The sequence below is a fragment of the Balaenoptera borealis genome (genome assembly GCF_965194805.1).
Source record: "Balaenoptera borealis genome assembly, chromosome: 1".
NCBI classification, from domain to species: domain Eukaryota; kingdom Metazoa; phylum Chordata; class Mammalia; order Artiodactyla; family Balaenopteridae; genus Balaenoptera; species Balaenoptera borealis.
In genome coordinates this window covers 71,011,984-71,030,026 of record NC_138860.1, presented here as the reverse complement: position 1 = coordinate 71,030,026, position 18,043 = coordinate 71,011,984, and the positions used below count along the sequence as shown (strand labels likewise).

At 43.1% G+C, this 18,043-nt stretch overlaps 1 pseudogene across 1 annotated transcript; it reads left to right on the top strand.

The window, feature by feature from the left end:
- The first annotated feature begins 16 nt into the window (after positions 1-16).
- Positions 17-503, top strand: LOC309617859 (serine/arginine-rich splicing factor 3 pseudogene; annotated as a pseudogene). The gene has a single exon. The product of its transcript is annotated as a serine/arginine-rich splicing factor 3 pseudogene (transcript).
- Positions 504-18,043: the final 17,540 nt, after the last annotated feature.

The following is an 18,043-nucleotide window of genomic DNA, read 5'->3' as shown; positions in this document are numbered from 1 at the left end:
CACGAGGGTCTTGCAACGTGATTCCTGTCCGTTGGACTGTAAAGTTTATGTAGGGAATCTTGGAAACAGTGGTAACAAGGCTGAATTGGAACGAGCTTTAGGCTATTATGGACCACTCTGAAGTGTGTGGGGTGCTAAAAACCCTCCCGGCTTCACTCTCGTTGAATGTGAAGATCCCCGAGATGCAGCCGATGCTGTCCGAGAACTAGATGGGAGAACACTATGTGGCTGCCGAGTAAGAGTGGACCTGTCGAATGGGGAAAAGAGAAGTCGAAATCGTGACCGCCTCCTTCTTGGGGTCGTCGCCCTCGAGATGATTATGGGAGGAGGAGTCCTCCACCTCCCGCACATCTCCAAGATGGAGAGCCTTCTCCGTCAGCCAGAGCAGGTCCCTTTCTAGATATAGGAGAAGAGAGAGATCCCTGTCCCAAGAGAGAAATCACAAGCCGTCCCGATCTTTCTCTAGGTCTCCTAGCCGATCTAGGTCAGATGAAAGGAAATAGAAGACCACTTTGCAAGAGGAGTGGTGTACAGGCAATAACTTCATTTGGCAGGAGTATGTACAGAAAATTCAAGTTTTGTTTGAGACTTCCGAAGCTTGGTGCACTTTTTAAATGTTTTAGTTGTTCACATTTGTTTGTCTCTTGGGACAGTGACACATAAAGGTGTCATTCTCTATGGTTTGAAATGGGTCCTGGGAGGCATGTAATATGAAGAATTGTTACCTTACAATGTTCCCTTAAGCAAAATTGAACTTGCTTTGAATTTTTGGTCTTGCCTAGACTGATAATAAAACTCTAACTCCTGCCCACCTAAAGTGTGATGTTTACTATTATGGAAACAACACTGGCAAACATTGAAAAGACTTTCTGTAGCTGGGATATGGTATGCAGCTGTAGTTAAGCAAGCAGTCTTTAAAAGGTGCTGTGAACCCAAGCCAGCAGGTAAAAATGAAAGCCGCACCCTTACCCTAGATTAGAGGTTTAAAAATTCCACTAGTCTTCACACCGGACAAGAGATTGTCCAGGGAGTTTAAAATCTAAGAAGTTTCAAGGAAGTTAGTTTACCTTTGAGTTAGGTCATACGTCCCCTCTGTGATTGCTGTACATGAATACATAGCTCTTTGTAATATTTTTTGGAAATTTGAGATTATCAAGATACCAATGTCCTGCCAGATTAAGAGTATATTGTAGAGCTGAACTTTGAGTTACTGTGCAATTTTTTTTTTCATGCTGTCATTTGTAATATGTTTTGTGAGAATCCTTGGGATTAACGTTTTGGTTGCAAAAGAAAAAAAGAAAAGAAAAGAATCCGCCTGCCAATGCAGGGGACACAGGTTCAAGCCCTGGTCCGGGAAGATCCCAGGTGCCGCAGATCAACTAAGCCCGTGGGCCACAACTACTGAGCCTGCACTCTAGATCCTGGGAGCCAGAACTACTGAGCCCCCGTGCCACAACTACAGAAGCCCACACGCAACGAAGACCCAATGCAGCAAGAAAAAAAAGACGATACTGGCCAGGTGATCAAGGGTAAAATCGTTTGTCATAAGTCCCGTTGATGGTGTGTATCCTTGATGTGACCTGAGGAGAATGGCATTTTTATCTCTGTTTGGGTCTTCCGCCCCAAACCCCATAACTCCAGACCAACCATAAGAAAACATCAGAAAACAAACAGACTAACAAATTGAGGGACAAAACACCTGACCAGTCCTCCTCAAAACTTTCAAGGTATCAAAACCCAGCGACGTCTGAGAAATGTCACAGCCCAGAGGAGACTGGGACAGAAAAAGGATGTTAGGGGAACACTAGGGAAATTCTAATAAAGTGTGGACTTTAGTTAATAACAATGTATCCATCTTGGTTCCTTAGTTGGATAAACATGTCACACTAAGGTACTAATGAGTTGGAAATAGGGGTACTGGGTCAGGGTCCACGGCACTCTGTACACTCTGTACAGATCTTTGCAACTTTTTTGTAACTCTAAGCTCTTGTAAAATTAAGCGAGTACTGAACAGAGCTAAGAATGTTATTTCCCTGATTTGAACATGCCTGAGTTTCTTTTCATGGTCACATTTTTGCTATTTGGATGTGTCTTGGAATCAGTAGCAAAGGAGAGTTGCCAGCCCCTGGGAAGATGTGGGTGGTTCGCAGGTGGCTTGCTCTGGAGCTGAAGACCACGGTGGGAAGTCTGCAGCCTCGGGCTGCACTTAGAAACATGGGAGGGGATGGGCTAGCTCAGTTAGGGATGGAACCTATAAATAAAACTTTTTTCTTTTCCGTTATGGCTTATCACAGGATACTGAATATAGTTCCCTGTGCTAGACAGTAGGACGTTGTAGTTTATCCATCCTATATTTAATAGTTTGCATCTGCTAACCCCAAACTCCCAATCCAACCCTCCCTCACTGTTTCTCCCCCTTGGCAACCACAAGTCTGTTCTCTATGTCTGTGAGTCTGTTTTTGTTTTGTAGACGAGTTCATTTGTGTCGTATTTTAGATTTCACATATAAGTGAGATCATATGATATTTGTCTTTCTCTTCTGACTTACTTCACTTAGTATGATAATCTCTAGGTCCATCCACGTTGCTGCAAATAGCATTATTTCATTCTTTTTATGGCTGAATAAGATTCCATTGTATATATGTACCACATCTTCTTTATCCATTCATCCATCAGTGGACATTTAGGTAGCTTCCATGTCTTGGCTACTGTAAATAGTGCTGCAATGAACGTTGGGGTGCATGTATCTTTCTTTCTTTCTTCTTTCCTTCTTCCTTTCTTCCTTTCTTTCTCTCTCTTTCTTTCTTTCTTTCTTTCTTTCTCTCTCTTTCTCTCTTTCTCTCTTTCTTTCTTTCTTTTTTCTTTCTTCTTTTATTGTCACACGGCATGTGAGATCTTAGTTCCCTGACCAGAGATGGAACCCACGCCCCCTGCACTGGAAGCATGGATTCTTAACCACTGGACCACCAGGGAAATGCCAGGGGTGTATGTATAGTTTTGAATTAGAGTTTTCTCCGGGTCTATGCCCGGGAGTGGAATTGTGGGACCCTATGGCAGCTGTATCTGTTCCTGCACGCCTCACATCAACCACCTGCACTCCAATCCTTGCTCTCAACGTCATCTTCAGGGAACCCAACCTGCGACAGGGACCTTGACAAGAAGAAATGGCTCAGGGAAAAGCTACCTGCACAGGGAGGAGATAGAGACCATCGCCCCTGGGGTGCGGAGGGGAGAGTGGGTGCAGAGGTTTGTCATTTCACCCCCGATACTCATCTCAGCCCTCCTGGCTGCCCCACTCTAGGTCACCTCGGGATACAGAGGTGACCCGGTTAGAGTCCCTGCCTGTGCAGGAATCGGGGCACCAGCGGGTCTGAATAATATTAGTGCAGGGTCTCCCCCGTGGCACTGGGGTTATTCGGGGCGGGTCATCCTCTGCTGAGGGCCCCTCCTGGGCACTGTGTGGGGTTTAGCAGCATCCCTGGCCTCACCCATTTGATTCCAGGGGCCCTCCCTCCCAGTTGTGACAACCACAGATTTTCCCCACACATCACGGAAGAACTGGGTGAGGCGGGGGCAGGATGGCTCTGGGCGAGGACAGCTGTGTTGAAGCAACCAGCCTGGCCCAGGGCAAGGTCTGCCCCAATCCCGTCAGCGCCTGCATTTAGAACTGCCCCTTTCCTCTCCCACCTCCCCTGCCCTGCAGTGGTCTCCGAGACATCATCCCCATGTAATAAATCACACCTTCTCAGTTTACTGTTTGCTGCCCTCACTAGAACGTGAGCTGTTTGAGGACAGGGATGCTGTTATGTCCCCAGCACCTAGAAGAGTGTCTGCTGTGTAGTAGATGCTTCATAAATACTTGCTGAATAAAGGAGTTGAATAAAGGGATGAGTGGATGAATGAATGAAGGTTACAATGGAAGGAGGGGGGAGATTCCCTTTCTGGCTCTCGGGGGTTGGGAGATCAAGTGAAAGATCTGTCCTAAATAGGCTGACCAGCCTTCTGGGGTTCCCCGGGACTGAGAGTTTCCCCAGAGTTCCAGCGCTCAAACCTGAGCGGTCCTGGGCAAACTGGGGGCGGGTGTTGGTCACCCTATCTAAACACAGTAACAATTCCAGCTGCAATAGCAATGGCCAATGACCTCTACGGTCTTATTGACCATGCACAGTTCTCTACCTGGCGGGGAAGGGTGGGCCGGGATTGGAATTCTGGTGATCCAGGGCGGGTGAGGGCACACCCCGGGCTTGTGGAGGGGAGTCCAGGAAGGTTCTGGAGGAAGTGACAGTGACACAGGAGGGAGGGAGGAGTCTAAGGAAGAACATCCCACATGACAACCTGTGCCAATGGCCCTGGGCCCAAGGTCACACCTGACCAGGGCTTGCTTTTTTTTTTTTCTAATTTACTTTTCCCCACATGGATATGCAATTGTCCTAATGCCATTTATTGAAAACTCCTTAATTTCCCCACTTTCTATCATATCAAGTTCTCATATATCTGTTTCTGGACCTTTTTTCTATACCATAGAGCTATACGTCCCATCCTTGCACCACTAGGGCTGTTTCATCACTATAACTTTATTTATTCATTTTGTTTTGGCCGTGCTGTGTGGCATGTGGGATCTTATGTCCCTGACCAGGGATCGAACCCGCGTCCCCTGCAGTGGAAGCTCGGAGTCTTAATCACTGGACCTCCAGGGAAGTCCCCAGGGCTTGCTTTGACATCCATGGAATGGTGGCAGGTGGGCACGGGGAGCAGCTGTCTGTGAGCCATCCTGGGTAGAAATGCAGGGTGGAGGGGAGGACAGATGGAGCTGGAGGGGAAGAAGCGGAGGAGGGAGGGAGGAAGGGAGGGAGGCCGGGCGAGAGACAGACAGAGAGTTTCCGGAGACAATAGCTCTGGCCGTGTCCTAGGGCATGAAAGCTGAAAATAGCTCCTAGTGCCGGGAGCCTTGGAGCCGGAGCCTGGGAGCCAGGGTGACTGGCTCTCCTCCCTGGTGTGCGTGTGTTGCGGGGGGGGTGGGTGGCTCTGGGCTTCTCAGGCTGGGAATGGGGTGCACAGAGCAGGAACGGAGCAGGGACCCTTCTCTCTGGAACCTCGTGGGCCATCCTCAGCTCACAAAGCTGAGCCACTCCTTGCCCTACGAGTGGGGGGCTTATCCTCCCTGTCCCCTGGATCATACCCCCTCACACACAACTTCCCCGTGTGTGTTCCCAGCAACCAAGAGAATCTGTTTTTAAAAGATTTGGGGGAGGGGGGTAACCATACAAACAAGAGCAGAATGGATACTTTTTCAGGATATGAATGGCTCTGTGTAAGCCCACCCCCAGGGTAACCACAGTCCTGACCTCTAACACTCTTGACGAGTCAGCCTTGGTCTGGGCTTGCGGACCCACGGAAGCTTCCTCATTCCCTCCTTCAGGTCCCGACTCTCCCTCGGCGTCTTTGTGAGAAGCACCCGGGGAAGTGGGACTGCTAGGCTGTACTGCTGCTAGAACTCCACCTGGGCTCCACCAGGCTCCAGCCCCCCGCCCTGTCCACCTAACTGACCCTGAGGCACCTCAACTGGTAGGAGCAGCATCACCTTCCCTCCTGGGACTCGTGATACTTAAGGGAGACACCGAAAGACAAGCCTTTGGCTCCCTGGCTGGCAAAGAGTAGGTACTCAATTGTCATAAGTGTCCGTATCAGTGAGGGTTCTCCAGACAAACAGAATCCATATGGGGTGTGTGTGTATATACACACACACGTACATATGTACAAGCATACAAAAATATACAGCTGTGTACATATGCAGTATGCGTACACACATATACACATATAGTATATACAATACACACATACATATATACACACATATAAAATGCAGTTTATATATATACAGTATGTATACACACATATACACACAATATAGACAATACACACATACATATACACTATACATACACACATATAAAATGCATAGTTGGTATGTATACAGTATGTACACATACGTATAACATATGCAATATACACACCTAGGTACATATATAGCATACGTATATACACACATACAAAGATATTTAGGTGTGCATATAGACAGTAAACATACATACACATATAATATATGCAATACATACACGTACATACATATAGACACACATATACACCTACATATAAAAGCATATAGCATAAAAATATATATGTACTGTATATAGAAATTCATCGTATATATACATACATATATCATATATATAAGATATATACACATACATATATACAATGTGTACACACACACACCTATATGTAAATATGCGCATGTACATACACATATAAATTCATACGCAAGTGTGTATATAATAGTATATTCATATATACATATAATACCTAGAAACATATTGGGGGGGAGGTGTCACGGTTCGTCAAGGGCGGGAGTCGAACCCGCCACCCCAGGCCCCGAGGGGTCTCCCCGGGTCTCCACTTCGGGCCGGTGGGTGTGGCCGGGGGGGGGGGGCAGCTGAAGACGTGCGTGCGTGCTTGCTTGCGTACGTGCGTGCGTTCGTACGTGCGTACGTGCGTGCGTGGGGGCGGGTCCACGGGGCGGGAGGTGCTCGCCGCGAGTGAGTGGTTCAGCCGGGCCCCGGCTCATTGTGCTTGCTCACGCCGGCCCCAGTTGGCAGCAGCGCTGGAGGCCCCGGGCCTGTGACCACAAAGAGGGAGCCGGGGGCCGGACGGGAGCAGGCCGGCGGCGGCGGCGGCGGCGCCGGCTGAGGCCCAGGCCAGGCTCCCTCCCCTCAGCCTCCCGCCCGCCCGCCTGTCCCGCCCCCGCCGGCGGCGCCCCGCCCCTCCCCCAACCGCCAGACTAGCCTGGTGCGGGGGCCGCGCGCGAAAACGTGGGGGAGAAGCTGAGGCTGGAGTCGCCCGTGGTGGCCGAGCCCGCCGTCTACCCATGGCTGCTGCTGGTCTACGTGAGTGCCGCCCGTCCCCTCTTCCCGGACCTCCACCTCTCTTTCCCCACGGCGCGCGCTGAGCCCACCGAGTAACGGAGCGACTCGAGTCGCCAGACCCTCTTTGGAGCCCCCCTTCCCGCCCTGCCTGGTTCTCCGCGGCCGTTTCCAGCCCCCGCGCGCAGGGTGGGCAGAGGGGAGCCGGGGCCGGCCGGGGCCACAGACTCGGCAGCGGGGACCCCGCGCTTCCGAGGGGCGCCCGAGCTGGTCTGCCGTTGGCCCTGTAGGGCTGGGGACCCAGGTCCCCCCCACCCCGGCCTGGACTGCCGGCGGGCTTGCCCTTCCGTACTTTATGATCTTGACACGTCGGGTTTCTTTTTCCTGGCCAGCTTTACCATTACCTGACCAGCTTTCCCAGCATCCCCTGATAATGTGTTAGATATTCAAGTTTTAGGGCCCGGTCCCAGCCCTATGGAATCAGCAACTCTGGTGGGGCTCAGTGATCTCTGTTACAACAGGCCCTCCAGATGATTTTTATTCACCTTAAAGTTTGAAAATATCTGCATTGTCAGCTGGCCGAAGCGTCCACCAGCAGGTGAAGGGGAGTGGCGCCTGGAAAAGATAGGGACTAGCCAAGGTAAGTACAGTAGCATTTGCCATGGTAGTAATGGAGAATGCCTTTTCTCCATTGGTTGGCACAGACTAGTATCTGGGAGCAGTGGCAGGGTTATTTAGGATGCTTTACATTGCAGTGTAGAGTGACCGCTGTCCTGGTTTGCCAGGGACTTCCCCTGTGTGAGCACTTAAAATCTCATCCTGGCAAACCCCTTAGCCTTGGGTTTGATAAACTTAGGGAATAACATGAAATTTAGGGGAAACATGATCTAGGTTTTGGGCAAGTCACAAGTGCTAATTAAAGCTAAGCAAGTATGGACAACATCTAGCCTTCTTTACCCCTTTGCGGGGAGGTAAATCTTGATTGGGTGAGAGGACTTATTGTTAAGAGATCTTTGTAGAAACATCCCCTTCTGCTTAGTCCGCTGGTTCTCCGTTCTGGCTAGACATTGGCATCGTCTGAGGAGAGTTAAAAGGATTGTATTGGTCTAGCATGACCAACCGTCGGTGTGAGGGTTTTTAAAAAGTGCTTCAGAGGATTCTAATGTGCAGCCAAATTTAGGTGCCACTGCTTAAGCTTTTGAACCGCTGCTATGTATTTTCACCTCATCTTGCTGTGAGAATATCCAACTGTAGTTGAGGTTTGTTGTTTTTCTTTTCCTTTTTTTAACTGTCTTATTATAAGATTTACTGTCTTAAATAAGATTGAATGGACAGAAAATCCTGCTAGTCCATTTGGTATAGCTGGATACCCAGAGTAATATCGTTAAGATATGTACCATTTAAGTATTGTGACTGGCCTTTTAAAAATTAACATATGCATTAAATTAGTATTGATAGTATAGATCTCTTTCGAAGTTGTCATGTTGGGGAGCTATACCTCTAATCTGCTGCCATTGCTAAATATCTGGACACCTCTTATTAGGAATTGCTTTTAAAAATCTTTAGGGATTAAAACCAAGATTGTTGTATTATTTGTACTGGGACCACAAAAACCTCACAGAGTTCCCCCGCTGTACCTTCTACCCCCATCTCTAACCCTTGGCAACTTGTAATCTGTTCTCCATCTCCACAGTTTTGTTATTTTAAGAATAATATGTAAACATAATCATGAATTACTTAATCTTCGGAGATTGGCTTTTAAAAACTTTTCCCTCGGCATCATTCCCTTGAAGTTCATTTCAATTTTTGCATATATTAATAATTTGTTCCTTGTTGTTGCTGGGTAGTATTCTATCATAAGATTTTATCACAATCTGTTTCAACATTCACCCATTGAAAGACATTTGGGGAGTTGCCAGTTTGTGGCTATTAGAAATAAAACTGCTATGAACATTTATGTGTAAGTTTCTGTGGGAACTTCATTAAGTTTTTGTTTCTTTTGGATAAATGCTCAAGAGTACAATTACTGCATTGTAGGGTGAATCTACTTTTAGGATTAAAAGAGACTGTCAAGCTGTTTCTCAGAGTGGCTAAACCATTTTATTTTCCCACCAGTGATGTGATATAATTTTTCTACGTACTCGCTAGCATTTGATGTTGTCACTATACTTTAATTTTAGTTATTCTCTGATATCTCATTATGGTCTTAATTTGCATTTCCCTGATGGCTAACGATGTTGAACATCTTTTCATGTGCTTCTTTGCCATGTGTATATTCTCTTCCATGAAATGTCTGTTCCTGTCTTCTGCCTATTCTCTAGTTGGATTTTTTTAAGTTGTTTGGAGAGTTCTTTGTATATTATAGATACAAGTCATTTGTCTCCTATGGGATTTTCAAATATGTTTTCCCACTGTGTAATTTGAGTTTTCATCCACTTAAAAGGATCTTCTATGAAGCATTTTAAACTCATTTTGATGAGATCCAATTGATCAGTTTTTGCTTTTATTGATCATACTTTCGGTGTCAAGTCTAAGAATTATTCACCTAGTTGTAGATGCCAAAGATTTTCTCCTATTTTTTTTCTCTAAAAATGTCCTGCTTTTACATTTAAGATTATGATCCACTTTGATTTAATTTTTGTGTAAGATGTGTAAGGTTTAGGTTAAGGTTCATTGTTTGTTTGTTTGTTTTTGTCGAGGGATGTCCAACTGTTTCAGTACCATTTTTTGAAAAGTCTATTCTTCCTTGATAGCTTTTGCACTGCTGTCAAAACCAAGTTAAATGTATTTGTGTCAGTCTATTGCTGGGTTCTCTGTTCCATTCCATTGATCTATGTATCTACCCTCCATCACTACTGCGAAATCTTGAAATTGGGTAGATTAATTCCTCCCATTTTAATCTTCCTTTACAAATTGTTTTAGCTATTCTTCAGCCTCTTCCTACCATATAAATCTTAGAATAAGCTTGTCTATATCCACAAAAACCTTGAGGGCATTTTAAGAGTAATTGTGTTAAGCCTCTTAACTTGGGGAGAATTGACAGCTTTATTATGTTGTGTTTTCTAATCCATGAACAAGGTATGTCTCCCTCTTTGTTTGGGACTTTTAAAATTTTCTTCATCAGCATTTTGTAATTTTCAGTATAGAGGTCCTATAAATGTCTTATTGGGCTTCTATTTAAGTATTTATTTAGGTCAGTTGTAAATGGCATCACATATTTTTATTTAAGCTTCTACACATTTGTTATTAATATATAATTTGATAAAATTGTGTGGATCTTGTACTCTAAAACATTTACAAACTAATATTATTTCTCAAGCTTTATGTGGATTCCTTGGTATTTTCTCCATTTAGATTATCATCTCATCTTCAGATATAGACAGTTTTAGTTTTCCTTATTCAATATAATAGGATATATTACTATTCAACATTCAGGAGGATATATTCCTTCCTATTCAACATAGTAGGAATAGTTCTTTCATCTTTTAAATAAACTTTTTAAAAATTTAACTTTTAAATTTATCTATTTATTTATTTTTGCTTTATTTTCTTACTAGAACCCCCAGTAATATATTTAATAAAAGTGGTGAGAGCAGATATCGGTGCCTTGTTTCTGATCTTACAGAGAAAGCGTTCAGTCTTTCACAGTTAAATATAATGTCGGTATAGGTTGTTTGTAGATCATCTTTATGAGTTTCTGTATGTTCCTTTTCTATTCCTAGTTTGCTTGGAGTTTCTTTTCTTCTTTTTTTTTAAATCATGAATGGGATTGGATTTTGTCAAATGCTTTCTCTGCATTAATGATTAGGATCACATGACTTTTCCCCCTTAATCTATTGGATATGGTAGATTACATTGTTTGATTTTCAAATATTTAACCAACTTTGCATAACTGGAATAAATACCACTTGGTCATGGTATATTATTCTTTTTATATATTTCTGGAGTTAATTTGCTAATATTTGGCTGAAGATTTTTACAGCCAATTTCATAAAAAATACTGGCCTGTAGTTTTCTTCTTTCTATACTATCCCAGTCTGGTTTTGGTATCAAGGTAATACTGGCTTCATAAAATTAATTAGGAACTGTTCCCTCTACTTCTGTTTCTTATCAAGTCATGTAAAATTGGTGTTAATTCTTTAAGTCTTGGGTAAAAGTGAAACATCTAAGCCTGAATATTTCTTTTGGGAGTTTTTAAATGAAAAATCAGTGTTTCTCATAGTTACAGGAAAATTGAGATTGTCTCTTTCATCTTGGCTGAGTTTTGGTAGTTTTGGGTGTAGACGCATTGGTCCATTTCATCCACATTTTTGAATTTATAGTGTAGACTTGTTCATAATAACTTGTCCCTTATTAACCTGCAGGATATGTCATGGTATCCTTGGTTGCATTTCTGATATCTGTGATTTGTGCCATCTCTCTTTTTATCTTGATCAGTCTTGCTACATCTTTCTTGATGAGATTGTTTATTTTGAAGAACCAGCCTTTTGTTTCATTGATTTCCTCCCCCCCCCCCCATTTTCCTGTTTTCAGTTTCATGGATTTTTGTTTCATCTTTATTATTTCCTTCTTTCTGCTTGTTTAGTGTTTTTTCCTCTTCCGTTTTTACTATTTTAATATAGAAAATTAGACTATTTCTTTGAAATATTTTCTTTCCCAATTTAGTGCTATAGACTTCCCTTTCAGCATTGCTTTCACTTCATTCCACAAATGTTGATTTGTTATATCTCCATTTTCTTTTATTCTATGCATTTAAAAATTTTTCCTTGACTTTTTACCCATGAGTTATTTGGAATTGTGATGTTTAGTTTTCATGTGATTGAAGATTTTCCTGTTGTCTTTCTGTTATTGATTTCTAGTCTGGTTCCATTATGGCTAGAGAATATACTCTCTATGATTTTAATTCTTTTAAATCTGCTAATGTTTTTTTTTATCACCCAGTGTATGGTATATGAGTGAATGTTCCATGGACACTTGAATATGTATTCTGCTTTTATTGAGTGTGTTCTTTAAATGTCAGTTATATCCTGTTGATTGATGATGTTTTCAGTTCTTCCATACCCTTGCTGATTTTTGTCTCTGGGAGTTCTATAAATTGCTGTGTTGAAGTCTCAAATAATAATTGTGGATTTGAAATTCTCTCCTTTTACCTTTTTCAGTGTTTGCTTCATGTGTTTTGAAGTTCTGTTGTTTGGTGCACACACATTTAGTATCACTAGGTCATCTAGGTGGATTATTCCTGTTATCTTTATGTAATGACCCTCTTTGCCCCTAATAATTTCCTTTGCTCTGAAATCTACTTTATCTGATATTAATATAGCCATTCCTGCTTTTTCTGATGAATGTTCACATGATATACCTTTTTCATCCTTTTACTTTGAACTACCTATATCATGATGTTTAAAGTAAGCTTCTTATAGACAGTATAGAGTTGGATCATGCTTGTGATTTTTTCATCTACTCTTCCAATCTCTGTCTTTGACTTGGTTATTTAGATCATTTACAGTTAATGTAATTATTGCTATGTTAAAGATTAGGTCTACCATTTTATTTTTTGTTTTGTCTTTTACCTTAGTTTCTCAATCCTGTGTTTCTCTTATTTTGCCTTCTTGTGGGTTACTTAAACATTTTTTGGTAAGTCCATTTTAATCTAATTTATTTATAATCATTTGTGTATACTGTTTGTATAGTTTTCTTAGTGGTTGCTTTTGGCATTACACTATACATATGTAACTTATCATAGCCTACTGGAATCTGTCTTTTATTACTTCAAGTGAAGTTTCAAAATTTTACTTCCATTTAGGTCTCTTAATAGTCCCCAGTTTTAAAGTATGATTTTCTGTAGTATTTCCTTTATATACATTGAGAACCACATCAGATGGTGTCATAATTTTTGTTTGACCATCATAGGGAATTTAAGAAACTCATGAGACTAATGATAGTCTCTTATATTTATCCCACTTGTTTTCACCCATTCCATTGTTCGCCTTTTCTTTCTGAAGTTGCCAGTCTTCTGTTATTGTTTTTTATGTTTTCATAACAGTAGGTGATATCTGGGCTTTCCAGTGCCATTGGATATGAGTTTCAGGAAACACTGAGCCTGGCTCACTTAATGCTACTGAGTTGGAGGGTTTGTATACGTTGGGCCTGTTGGCACAGCAGATGCTAGCAGATTAGACTAATGCTGATGGGACTAGTGCCACAGGAGGATGCATTCCCATTCAGGCTACGCTGCTGCTACAGTAGATCAAATCCCCCTCTACCCCAAGTGTGGGGCAGTGACCTGCTGCTGTCACTGCTTCTTTATTAGGCTGCTTTCGCCTCAGGTGTGTGGTGGGATCCCTTGGAAGCTGCTGCTGCTGTGAATCACAGGGTTAAATTCATTTTAGAAATACTTAAATATAAATATATAGCCTGGCTCTTGTAGGACGTCTGTATTTGTTTTTTATTGCTTTCATACAAATTACCGCAAATTGAGTGACTCAAAACATCGTAAATTTATTACCTTACAAGTCTGACATTGGTCTCAGTTGAGTAAAGTGAAAGTGTTGGCAGGATCGACAGATGAATGGATAAAGCTGTGGCACATATATACAATGGACTATTACTCAGCCATAAAAAGAAATGAAATTGAGTTATTTGTAGTGAGGTGGATTGACCTAGAGACTGTCATACAGAGTGAAGTAAGTCAGAAAGAGAAAAACAAATACCGTATGCTAACACATATATATGGAATCTAAAAAAAAAGAAAAAAATGGTTATGAAGAACCTAGGGGCAGGACAGGAATAAAGACTCAGCCATAGAGAATGGACTTGAGGACACAGGGAGGGGGAAGGGTAATCTGGGATGAAGTGAGAGAGTGGCATGGACATATATACACTACCAAATGTAAACTAGATAGCTATTGGGAAGCAGCCACAAAGCACAGGGAGTGGAATCCTGCAGTGTTTGCTGATGGTCATTTGACTGGTGTGAGCTGAAACCTTTTTGACGTTGAATTTGCATGTGGCTAATAATTCCTTATACTGAGCTTTAGGCATGTCCTTTTTTTTCTTTTCCTTTTTTTTAAAGAGTGACTACAACTTCCCTCTTCATATTGACGTCTTGAAAAATTTGTCATGTGTTGAATTTCCTTGCCTATTCCCTACCCCAGGGCATTTTTTGAGGGCAGGCGTCATTTACAGCCCAGCAGTCCTTGTGACTATTAAGCTACCATTAGCACTGGGTTTAAAGCTGCTGTTGTGGGAAAGAGCCACAAGGTGGCAGCATTATTTCGTTCTCAACTCTTGTTACTAGGGCAACAGAGTCTTCCTGGAGGTAGCGTTCCAAGGTTGTAAATTAGAGTGGAATGTGCTGGGACAAGCCCCCAGAAGTTTATGTCTCCTTACTTATGTTTGCTTTTTAAATTTAATTTCTATTTCTTATCGGAGTAAATTTGATTAGAGTGTTGTGATTGTTTGGCTGTACAGAATCTGCTCAATGATTCATGCATATGTCTGTTCATCTTCGGATCCTGTTACCATGTATGTTATTACAGAATGTTGAGTAGACCTCCCTTGGTATTTGGTAGGTGTTTTGTCATTATATATTTTCTATGTATTAGTGATTATATAATTCATATAGTTTATATGTTATATGTTTATATACATTTAACATACATTAATCTATGTATGTTAGCCCCTTAGTCCTAAATTATCCATCCTCCCACCTTTCATTTTGGTTAACCATTAGTTTGTTTTATAAGTCTGTGAGTGTCTTTTTCTGTGGAAATATGTTCATTGGTAGCAATCTTAGGATAACATGTATAAATGATATCATAGGATATTTGTCATTCCCTTTTGACTGACTTAACCTAATATGATTATTTCTAGGCTCATCTGTAGTCCTGTAAACGGCACTGTTCATTTTTTTCCCGAGGCTACTATTCCATTCGGTACGTATACCACTTCTTCTTTGTCCATTTATCTGTTGATGGGCCTTTTGTTTGCTTCCATGTCTTGCCTATTGTAAATACTGCTGCAATACACGATTTTCCATCCCGTGTCTTTTGGATTCTGGCTTTCACAGGTGACAGGCCCAATAGTGGGCCTTCCAGATCATATGGTGACTCACTTTTTACCTTTAAACACACTGCCATTCTGTTCCTATTATTGGCTGTTACCAGTTTACATCCCACTTAGACCGAGAGGTTATGCTGTTCTCCACAACTTCTTCAACATCTATTGTTTGTTGACTTTTTGCTGATGGTCATTCTGACTGGTGTGAGGTGATACCTTTGTGTAGATTGGGTTTCCATGCGTCTGACAATTCCTGATGTTTTGCGTTTATCAATGTCCTTTTCATTTTTTTTTAAAGATTGAGCTAAACTTACAACTTCTAATTGCCTTCTTGAAAAATTTGCCGCGTTTGGATTTTTTGGCCATTCCCTGCCCCAGGATATTGTTTGAGGGCATGAGTCATTTACAGCCCTGCAGTCCTTGTGAATATTAGTGACCATTAGCAGTAGATTTGAGCTGCTGTTTGAGGAAACGGCCTTAGGGTGGGAAGACTTCTACGTTGCCAACTCTGCTTGCTAGGGAAACAGAACCTTGCTGCAAGTTGTGCTTTTAGGTTGCAGATTAGAGTGGAATGTGCCAGGACAAACCCCCATAAGTTTTAGCCTCCTTAATTCTTGTCTGTGTCTTTAAGTTGTAGTTTTTATCAGAGCAAACTTGATTGAAAAATGTCTTTTTTTCTAGGTGTACAGAATCTTGTTCATTTACACATATACATATATCTATTGATCTTTGGGTTCTTTTCCATGTAGGTTATTACAGAGTGTTGAGTAGACCACTCTTGGTATTCCATAGGTCTTTGGGGATTATATATTTTATACGTATTAGTATATGTGTGTTAACCCCAATATCCTAATTTATCCATTCCTCACACCTTTTCTTTGGCTTAACCATAAGTTTGTCTTCTCAATCTGAGATTGCCTTTCTCTGTGGAAATATGTTCATTTTTATGAATTTTCAGATAACATAAGTGATATCAAAAGGCATTTGTCTTTCGCATTCTGATTTACTTCACGTTGTGTGATTATCTCTAGGCTCATGTGTGGTGCTGCATATGCCATTCTTTTATTTTTTTTCGTGACTTATATTCCATTCTGTCTATATACCACTTCTTCTTTGTCCATTCATCTGTTTATGGACCTTTTTTTTGCTTCCATATCTTGGCTATTTCAATATTGCTGCAGTGCACATTTGCCTGCCTCTGTCTTTCCGATTCTGGTGGCCTTAGGTTATAGGCCCAAAAGGTGCCCTGCCGCATCATATGGTAGCTGAATTTTTACCTTTTAAAGCAGCTCCATTCAGTTTGTGTTAGTGCTGTTACCACTTTACATCCCACCAGCAGCTAGAAGGTACACAGTTCTCTACAAGCCCTTCAGCATTTATAGTTTGTAGACTTTTTGCTGATGGTCATTTGACTGGTGTGAGCTGAAACCTTTTTGGACGTTGGATTTGCATATGGCTAAGAATTCCTTATAGTGAACTTTAGGCATGTCCTTTTTTTTCTTTTCCTTTTTTTTTTAAAGAGTGACTACACCTTCCCTCTTCATATTGAGTTCTTGAAAAATTTGTCATGTGTTGAATTTCCTTGCCTATGCCCTACCCCAGGGCATTTTTTGAGGGCAGGCGTCATTTACAGTTTTTTTTTAAATTTAATTTATTTTATTTTTTATTTTATTTTATTTTTGGCTGTGTTGGGTCTTCATTGCTGCGCACTGGCTTCCTCTAGTTGCGGTGAGCGGGGGCTACTCTTTGTTACAGTGCGCAGGCCTCTCATTGTGGTGGCTTCTCTTATTGTGGAGCACGGGCTCTAGGGTGCGCGGGCTTCAGTAGTTGTGGCACGCGGGCTCAGTAGTTGTGGCTCGCGGGCTCTAGAGCGCAGTCTCAGTAGTTGTGGCGCACAGGCTTAGTTGCTCCGCGGCATGTGGGATCTTCCGGGACCAGGGCTCGAACCCGTGTCCCCTGCGTTGGCAGGCGGATTCGTAACCACTGCGCCACCAGGGAAGGCCAAGAAGGTGTTTTTTAACGTGTAATTTGAGCAAGTGGTTCCGTGTTATTAACATGCCCGGGGCGGGGTGGGGGGTCAGTGTGACAGGCCTGCCCTCCTCTGCAGGTCTAGTTCCAGTCTCTGAAAGGCATTGAGGATTCTGTTTGAGGATTCTGTCTTCCTTTGTGTTTTCTGCTCCCCACGCTCCCTCCTGTAACCCCTTTCTGCCATCCCCACTCCCCCCACCCCCCCAGTCACACGTTGCAAACCCCAGACCCGTTTTTTCCGTTGTGATTAAACCGTCACCTGAAGCCGCCTCCAGGAGCCTCTGATCTGAACCCCCTAGTGGCATTAACGTGGCCCTCGTGCTATTAACTTCAGCCTCACAGACTTTCCCCGCTGAGAACAGCTTTGCTGGGCACTGAGGGTCTGTGACTTTTATCTCAGTTAGGCCGTTAAAAAACTGAAACATGGTTTAGATAAATAAATAACTCCTCCTTCCCTTCCTCCTGGCTCTGAGCTTGGAGCTGGTGAGCTGTCTGGGGAGAAGGTCACGGGATGGGGGCTGGGGGATGGGGAGAGAGGACAAGGTAACCGTGCCTGACACGGATCTGTAACTACACGTGGACAGAGCTCTATACTGAACGTGTCTGGTCCCTCCTTTGCTCCGAGGCGTTCCCGTTTTCTGGTTGGTGTGAGGGGTGGGGCAGAGTGGAAGGTGGACCAAGGTTGCAGTAGCTTTGTCTGACTCTAGGTCTGTGACATCCCCCTTCAAGCACATCCCTCTTCCCCACTGTCTCCCCATCTCTTCCCTCCGCCCCTTTCCGTGACTGTCTCCCTGTGTTTCCACCTTGTTGCTTTTCTGTGGTCCCTCTGTTTCTCTTTCACCCTCTACCTGTCTCCGCCTTTTGTCTCCTTCCGAACCTTCCAGCATCCCCTGTGCTGCGGTTGGCGCATGGTTTGGGGGATCGCCCTCCAACGCGGGCTGCAGGCGACTTGTCAGACTGCTTTGTGAAACCAAAAAATGTAGAAATCTTTCATTTCCTTGGCCTCTGAGGCTTCGCTGGGGTGGCGGGCAATTGGC